Below are 10,053 nucleotides of genomic sequence, written 5' to 3'. Positions count from 1 at the left end.
ATAATAGAAGTAGAAATAAGTACTTATAAAACTTTCTCGATAATTAGTATAAGAGAAGAAAAAGTAGAATAAAAGTAAATAGAAATAAGAGTTTTACTTTATACGCTACTCGATACTTAGCTAGTTTCTATTAGGAGTAGCGACTTTTTAGTATTATACGAAGAAAGAAAGGAAGTAATATTACGAGTTAAATTTATATAAAGTTCTAGAGTACGTTCTAGAATAATTACTTATAATATACCTTTAGGCTATATAACTATATAGTCGAAGCTATATAACTCTTTTCTATTAATTATCTTCTAGAAAACTATACTAATCTACTATAGAAGAGGATAGAGAGTATTTCCTTTATTCGTATAGTAGATAGATTTTCTCTTTTCTTTTCTCTCCTTAGCTTTAGAATCCTCGTTATACGATAGTTAGACGAATTACTCTAAATTCCTAGCTAAATCCTTATAACTAGAAAGAATAATATAGATTAAAGTTACCTAGAATAATAATCTCGGTATTAGTAGTTAGTATAGTAAGAGTCTATCTTAGGTCCTCTAGAATACTAGTACCTAACTTATTATAGACGTTAACTATAGAGACTTTATAGTATAGAATAGGATAAATAATCTCTAGGACGACGATATCTTTAATAATAAACGATATACTCTACGTACTAGTATCGATCCGCTTATTAATATAGAAATAGACCCTCGTATTCTTATTATTAAGATATACTAGCTAGAAATACGTCTTTAAGGAGTAATAAGACGTAGCGATAAGTAGATTACGCTATAGCTCTTAAATCGCGATTACTTCGAATTCGGAAATCTATCGATCCTAGAAGAAACTAGCGAGGACGACGTCTCTAGACTTTTAGATATTATACTATAAGATATTAAGTAATTAGTATTTCGTTATTAACGAACGACTTTATTAGTACTATTTATACTAGTTTATCTTCGTATTCTTCGATACTTATTAGCTATCTCTATTCGCGGTATTAGCTTCTAAGATAGAGTAGTTAAACTACCTTTTCCTATAGTCTCTCGTATAACGCTAATATTATTTTAGGCGTATTTCTTTACGAACCTTAAATACGTACGTAGTATTAGCGGTCGACGATAGTCTACTCCGTAGTATATATACTCTATTATATATTTAGCGATTATAAGCTCGGCGCTATACGTCGGCTAGTCGTCGTAGATACGTTAATATACGACGTACTTATAACTTCTAAAGATTTTACCTCTAGCTACGTCTAGCTCGCTAGCTATAGAAGTTAGTAGCGATACTTCTACGTCTACTATCTCTAGTATCTACTTACTATCTTCTTCGTCGAATATATTACTTAGCTAGGTATCTATATCCTACGTTCCTAATTCTCCTCCTACTATATCTAATAAGTATAGAAATAGATCGTATTAGTTATCTCTAGTAGTCTACGTTAGAGGAAGAGTCTTATATATCGCTCGAAGCTAAGGATTAATTAGTCTATCGATCTCTTCCGATATAGGTTATTATTATATCTCTAGTATAATAAACTCCTCCTTAATAGGTAGAGCGGATAGCGCCTATAGCGTAATTCCTCTTCCTAATACTTATATCGATGCTTAATCGTATTCCTTCGTTACGTAAGATACGCGATTTCCTAATGCTAGTACTTATTCCTCGACTTAAATTATTATAGTCGTAATAGATTCCTCGGAAGCCTAGGCTATTATTTATATTACGATAGTTAATAAGGACTTAGGGTCTTCTAGTAAGGCTACTTCCTAGGTATTATAGGTCTAGTTTATACTATATATTCTTATACGTACGATATATTCTCTAGTAGATATATACTAGTAAATACTCCGACTCTATTTCGCGAGTACTACCCTCTCTAGCTCCTTCTTCCTTACCGAGTAGGTATTACTCTATACGGTATAGCTACCTTTATATACTAGGTAGCGAGGAGTAAACCTATCTACTTCCTTATATCGATAGTATTTAGTCTCGTATAGCTCTATATAATAGCTATATATTTAGAATACGTTATATTAAGTATCGATATACTCGTAATTATTATAACGGAAGTACTATTTTACTCTATAGGTACGGTCGTAGAGTTAATATTAGCGGATATAGTCCTCTTATACTATACTCGTATAGATTAGGGCGTTAGCTATCTCTAGTATAGTAAATTCTACGATAATAGAAGATACTATAAAGGTTTAGCTAGAAATTTAGAGTAATTCATCTAACTATAGTATAACGAGAATTCTAAAGCTAAGAAGAAAAAAGAAAAGAGAAAATCTATCTACTATACGAATAAAGAAAATACTTTCTATCTTCTCCTATAGTAGATTAATATAGTTTCCTAGAAGATAATTAATAGAAAAGAGTTACGTAGCTTTAACTATATAGTTATATAGACTAAAGATATATTATAAATAATTATTCTAGAGCGTACTCTAAAGCTTTATACGAATTTAACTTATAATATTATCTTCTTCTTCTTCTCCTCGTATAATACTAAGAAGCCGCTACTCTTAATAGAAACTAGTCGAACGTCGAGTAGCGTATAAAATAAAACTCTTATTTCTACTTATTTTTATTCTACTTTTTCTTTTCTTATACTAATTATTAAGAAAGTTTTATAAGTACTTATTTCTATTTCTATTATATATTATTATTAATTATTATTAACTCTCGTATACTAATAGTCGATATAATAAATAAGTAAGTAAATTAATCTATTTCTTCTTCTTAAATTCGTTTTCTATACTCTAAGTTCTAAACTTTTTCGTTTAGTTATATATATTAATAGAAGAATAGAAAAGTTAAGATAGTATAGTATTAGTAGTATAAGACGCTACTATAGCTTAGTATTAGTTAAAATAGCTCGCGCTAACTTAAATTTCTATTTTTCTTACTTTCGAATAGTTACTAGTATTATACTACTATAATACTTCTTAACGAACGATCTTAGCTATACTAGAAACTAACGTACCTTTCGTACGAAGAGTAGTTATTCTAGTATAGATTCGGTTATATCGACTATCGTATATTAACGCTTTACTTATTTAGAGTTAAAGTATCCTTTTCGGTCTTTATAACTATTATAAGCGCTTAATACGCCTATTTCTAGAGTATTATCGTATTCTAGAATACTTCGGTAGTATATACGATAACTATAAGTAATCGAATCGTAGTTCTCGTTATATAAAGTACGATAAAGACAACGATAGTAGTATTATAGTATTATCGTCGAATTTATTCGATAACGACGATACTCTTCCTCCTACTTATAAGGCTTTCCTCCTTTTTTCTCCTCCTTCTCGCTTTAGCGAGGTAGTTATAAAAAGGCCCGCCCCTTAGCGGTAGATATATATAATATTTCTTTTATTTTCTTATTCTCGTATAGTACTAGTATTAGTACTAGTATAATTCTAGTAAATAAAGAATATTCTCTATACTTAACTATAGTTTATATTTTAACGTAGCGATTAAGCTTCGTCGTACGATAACTAAATAAGTTAAATATATATAATATAATTAAATATTTTATTACTCTTATAGTTTCTTCGTATATACTCTCTCTTTACTTCCGTATAGTAATTAGAGAGCCGACTATCCTATTATCGATTCGTACGCGTCTAAAGCTACGATATTCTCGAGCGATAATTCTAGTTTCTAGATTAATTCTATATATTTCGTCTATTTTACTAAGTACTATCTTTAAGACCCTCGACTTCTTCGTACGAATTTATAGTAAATAATCCTTTTAATCTAATATTCTTCTTTATTCTATATAACGATAGAATTCGATTAAGTATTATCGATAACTTACGAAGGTAATAGATTCGTAGATATTATACGTAATAGATTCGAATAGAATACGTTATAAATTTCTTTTAGCGTATTAAAATAATAGCTATATAATTCGATAGCTTTAGTTATAATATACTTTATATTCTTTCGCGTTATATATATATTTCTTAAGTCGAGCTAGACCTTATCGTCTACGCGAAACTCTATCGACTATTATCTTATATAGTTTATAATTTCTTCTTATTCTTATTAAGTAACGACTATAGAAGTCTAAGTCTATTCTCTCGCCTTCTAGAGTTTTCGTACGATTTCTTCGTTCTATCGTATTAGACTATTTCCTTCTTTATCTTCGCGAAGCTTATCTTATAGTTATACGAAGTCGATATTATATTCGTAAAATAGGAAGAAAGGACTTATACTAATCGATTAAGCGTTTCTATTATTAATTATTAACTTAGCGATTAGTAGTAACTCTACCTAATTATCTTAGGCTTCGTTTACGAATATATATATATATATCTTAATTATTTAATTTATTCGTTTCGTAGATTCGTTCGTTTTAGAATAGTATATAGTAGATAATCGACGTACGATATCTAGTAGCTAATATATTCGTTTCTATAGAGCGCTTACGAACTAGATTTTTCTATTCGATATAATAGCTCTCGGTAAATTATAAGTTCTATAAAATATATATAGAAATAGAAATACTATATCTCGAGACTTAATTATACGTATCGATTTAAGAATAACTCCTTTTCCTAGTCGATTTATAATTATCGCTAAATTCGTATAGCCTCGACTCTCTAGGAGCTTCGTAATAAAGTCGATAGATATTTCGCTCTAGATTTAGTTTAATATAAGAAGAAGTTTTAGGAATTCTTATTTCCTTTTCTTCTAGGCTTTTATTCGTTTATAGATATCGTAGTTTCGTACGAATTATCGAATATTCTATAGTATATTCGGCTAGAAGAATTATCTTACTATTAAAAAGCTTATTACTTCTCCTTTAGAATATTCGCTAATTACTAAGTCGTAGATTTCTTAAATTAAAGATATATATAAAGGTTCTAAGTTCGAAATCTATAGTTTTTTACGAAAGTATATATTTCTTTAACTATTAATTATATACTTAGCGATAAATACTTTTATCGCTAGAAAAGATAGAAACTTTAGTACTTCTCGAGTAATTAAATTCCTAATCTACTCGTACGTTTTATTCGATTCTACTATCGTAAACTAGTTAGTATTAACTACGTTACTCGCTAGTTAATCTTTAGTAGGAAATTCTTCTACTCGTACGAAAGCTACTTAAATTACTTCTTTCGCGTCGAAGAATTCCGACTTTAATAGTCTTATTATATAATACTATAGTTAATCGTCTTCCTCTTCTTTCGATATATTTTATTTTCTTCGCGATAGCGCGTTAGCCTATATATTATCCTTTTCTTTAAGGTAGAAGATTATAAAGTTATATTATAAAAAGATAAGAAACTATCGTATTTATTTCTTTATAAGCTTTCGTATAATTATAAAGTATTTTAAATTCTTATAATTTAATTATATCTTAAACTTATCTATACTTCTTAACTTAGCGTTCTATTCTTTAAGGTAACGTATAATAGTTAATATTTTTTTATTATATATTTTATAGTTATATTTCGCGAGTAAGTTCTTTTTTAAAAAGAATACGTAGAGTCGTACGAAACTATTTTCTTCTATTTAGAATAAGGTACCGCCTATATACTATTTAAAAGTATTAACTTCTAGAAATATTTCTTTTATATAGTTAAATAGAGCGAGAACTAAAACTATTATAAATATCTTCTTTAGTCGTATAAACGCTATATCGACTTCCGAATCTTAATAGAAAGTCGAATCTTTTCGTACGAGTTTTATAATTAATAGGATTATCTCTAAGAAATTCTTAATAAACTTTCGATAGAAGTTTACGAAATCGATAAAATTCTAGACGCTCTTAATAGACTTAGAAGCTTACTATTCTTAAATTATAATAACCTTTATTAGATCTATTTATATACTTTATTTCGTATTAATAATAAATTCTAAGTACTTTACTAACTTAACTTCGAACTCGTATTTATCGATATCGATTTAAAGTTCTACTTCGCGGAGTCGACTTAAGACTTTTTATATATAGTTTTAATACTTTCGTTATATTCCTAAAGAGTAAACTAAAATATTATCTACGTATACTAAGTAGAAGACGTTAAGATAATCTCGTAAGGCTTAATTAATATATTTCTAGAACGTACTAGGCGCGTTAACGAGTCTAAAAGAAATAACTAGCTATTCGAAAAGGCTATATCTTATATAGAATACTATTATCTACTCGTCTCTTTCTATAATTCGAATTTTATAAAAGACCGCGATAATATCGAGCGTTATATACTACTTTACTTATTTAATATTCTATAGAGTCTCGTAGATTAAGAGTAATAAGTATCGATCCTTCTTCGTTAGCTTATTTAGCCCTTAATAGTTAATATAGAATCGTAATCCTCCTTCTAGCTTTCGTACGAAGAGAACTAAAGCTACCGCTAACGAGTTACTTACTCTAATAAATTCCTTATTAAAAAGTTTAGTAAGCGTACGTCGTAGTACTAAAAGTTCGTCTCGAGATATATTATATAGCGGACTCTACGAAACTTTTCGTCTTTTAGTTCGAGGTCGATCGCGTAGTCGATTTCCTTTCCTCGTAAAGGAAGTAACTTCTCTACTTTCGTATAACTAAAGACGTCTAAGAAATAGTAGTACTATTAAGGAAGCTTCGTACGCGAATTAATAGACGTCTTTATTCTAAGTACTTTTTTAATATTCGCTATTATCGCCGAGAATACTTAGATCTTTATACGCTTTTTACTTCTTTAAGCTAGTAGATCGATTACTATAACGAAAACTTAGCTATAGTCTAAGGGCGTATATAGTTTTCGTAGTATATTATAGATCTTTAGATCGAAATAGCCTATTAAGAGAGAATCGTTCGCGATACTAAGATATATATCGTTCTTCTTTATCTAGAATAGCTTAAAAATAATATTATACGTTAGGTTCGAAATAATATAGAAGAATACTATTTCCTTATAGCTATCGATATCGACTTTAACCTTCGCTACTTTAAAGATTTTAGATCGTATAAAGGAATCGAATTCGAAGATTAAATAAGAAGTAATAGAAATACGCTCGAAAGAATAGCGAAAAGCGAAGCGAGAGTTAATTAAATTATATAATAAAGAACTAGAATTAATTAAAGTCGATATATAATATTACTTATTTAAAAGTAATAAAACTATAAAAGATTAGTTATCTATCGAGGATCGAAAAGCCTTCTATTTCTTCTTCGTCTTCTTTATACGCTTCTATTAACGACTTCTAGTAGGAACTATTCTTTTAACGATTCCTCGTCCTTATCTATAGTCTCTACTACTACTACTCTCCTCTTTATCTTAAGTCGTACGACGAAAAGAAGAAAATATTTAACGATAAAGTAGCTCTATTAGCTATAGCGAAGATACGCTCTAAGCTCCTTTTTCTAGTTAAGTATCGCTTATAATACCTATAAAGCTCTCTATAGTTCTATCGAGGACGCTATAGCTTATATAGTCGGCGTCTAATTTATCTTATTTTTCGTACGACTAGTAGTATTAAACGAGTTACTTCTAAATATCTTCTCTCTAGCTTTCTTCTACTAAAGAGCCTCTAGATTTATACTAACTATATAGAGGAGAATATAGTACTCCCTATAGATTAATAGAATTAGCGTTATAACGAGAGCGCTCTTTAAGTCGTACGAAAGATAGTTTAATATAAACGTCTTTTTTACTAAGTTAGCCTAGTCTAGTTCGTTAGCCTTAAATAGTATATAATTAAACTTAGCGAGAAATACGCTAAAGGATTTTTCGTTCTACTTTAGTTAAGAAAGCTTTCGTAATACTTTTTCTACGACGTCGACGTCCTTATATACTACCTTTAATTAACTAATAAGTTCTTTCGTATTTATTTCGAGGGTTAATTATATAAAATTAATCTATAAGTTAATCTAGATAAGGACGTAGCTCCTTAGTCTACTATAAAGATACTAAAATCGTATAACTTCGGCTTTTTCTTACTTATTAACTACTAACTTAGCTCGAGCTTAGGTAAGCTACGACCGAAACTCTAATCTTTTTCTATTAAATTTAGCTAGCTTAGAGAGCTTAGCCTTTCGTCGTATAGAATCGAATTTCTATATAGCGCTCGTCGTAGTAGAAGTCGTTACTTTAGGCGTACGAGCCCGTACTCTATTCTATTAGTCGAGTTAATTCTCGAGTACTATTATTCTTTAATTTTAAGTTTATAAGAGCTAGTATAGCTCTACCGTCTACGCTAGAGCGGTTTTCGTTAGTTACTAACTATTATCTATTTTATACGCGATATTCTTTCGCTACGTATAATAGTAAACTTTAAAATAATATAAGGACTTAACTAGAAATTTAGAGTAATTCGTTTAACTATCGTATAATAAGGATTCTAAAGCTAAGAAGAGAAAAGAAAAGAGAAAATCTATCTACTATACGAATAAAGGAAATACTTTCTATCCTCTTCTATAGTAGATTAGTATAGTTTCCTAGGAGATAATCGATAGAGAAGAGTTACGTAGCTTCGGCTATATAGTTATATAGCCTAAAGGTATACTACGAGTAATCGCTCTAGGGCGTACTCTAGAGCTTTATACGGATTTAATTCGTAATAGATACCCGCTTAAGAGGGCCCTTTCTAGTTAGCTAATCTACGTACGATATTTTAGCTTCGGCGATTACGATATAGTTATCGGCTAGGATCTACCGGATAGTCGCCTTCTAGTCTTTAATATTAATGGATTTAGTAGGGATACCGTAAATAATAACTCTATAGGTCGGTACGATAAGTTCTACTTAGTCTCCTAGTCCTTTTAACTATTCTATATTCTATTTAAGTTATTAAATCTATACGCTTATACTCGTGAATATCTATAGGTCGCCGCTCTTAAGTTAATACGCCGCGACGACCTTAACCGATTTAGTCGAAATATTATTACGGATAGAATTCTATACTTATTATCTCGTCTAGGCGACGGAATAGTTACGGTATCGTTAAATAATACTATAGTCTTTAAGCTTAACTATTACTAGTCGGTCTCTATATACGATTACTATAGTTAGGGTCTTTATAGTATATAATCCTAGTTATATAGGGACTAGCGGTAGCGGTGGAAGCGTAGAGCCTTTAGCCTACGCCGCGACCTAGGCCTACGATGTTCGTATAGTCTTAACTCTACTAAAATTTACCGTATTAAGTAGTATAGTACCTAGTCCGATGGAGCTCTTAATAGCCGTAACGTCTCTCTAAATAGTCTAGATGTCCTTCGCCGCGTCTCGGATATAATAGATCACCTCCCCTACGGACGGCTACTATAGTACCTTACTAATAAGTACGAGGGTAGATTCGAGGTATAGCTATACTATATTCTATAGTATCTAATTATTTCTACCTTTATCCGCTATCTATAGTTAATTATATACTTCTCTAAGGTACGTAGTATACTCGTTAATATATTCGGGGCTATTGTTTACCTAAGGCCATCTCGGCGCCATTACCACGAAAACACGCGTTTTCGACGCGTTAATCGTGATAATAGCCTAAGATAACGTAGGTTTACTAGGAAAATTACAAAAAGTTACGCGTTTCAAAAATTTAATCTAAGCTAGGGGTGGTGTTTTTTTCGGTTAGAGATAGACAGCGATACGCTAGGAAATGCCTAATCTTTACAGTAGAAATTTACTACGTCAGCACGGAAACCATCCACTCCTTTATTTAGCCTAAACCCGATAGCGCTCTTATACACAGCCTTTCTAACCTGGGGATTCTCCTAGTTTAGGTCGGGTTGTTCAGGAAGCCCTAAGTGAAGACAATACTGATCTCGTTCTTCGGCGTATGTTCATACGCTTCCACCGAATGCGGCGCGCTAGTTGTTTGGCAGACAGCGTTCTGTAGGCGTAGGATTGTCCCTGACGGGCACGTGCTTAAAGACATTATCATTCTTGCCCGTAGACTTGTCTATGGAAATACGTTCCTGCGTTGCAATTTTGTCCTTAGGATCGCGCCAGATATACTAGTCTACATGTTTGTTGGTCCTGGACTGGCGACTAGCCTTGAACCAAGAATGCTCGGAACTCGTGTGGTTCACTACTAGATCTAACACGATACGCA

This window comes from Exophiala aquamarina (genome assembly GCF_000709125.1).
Source record: "Exophiala aquamarina CBS 119918 chromosome Unknown aczIA-supercont1.14, whole genome shotgun sequence".
Lineage (NCBI taxonomy): Eukaryota > Fungi > Ascomycota > Eurotiomycetes > Chaetothyriales > Herpotrichiellaceae > Exophiala > Exophiala aquamarina.
This window is presented reverse-complemented; position numbering follows the sequence as displayed.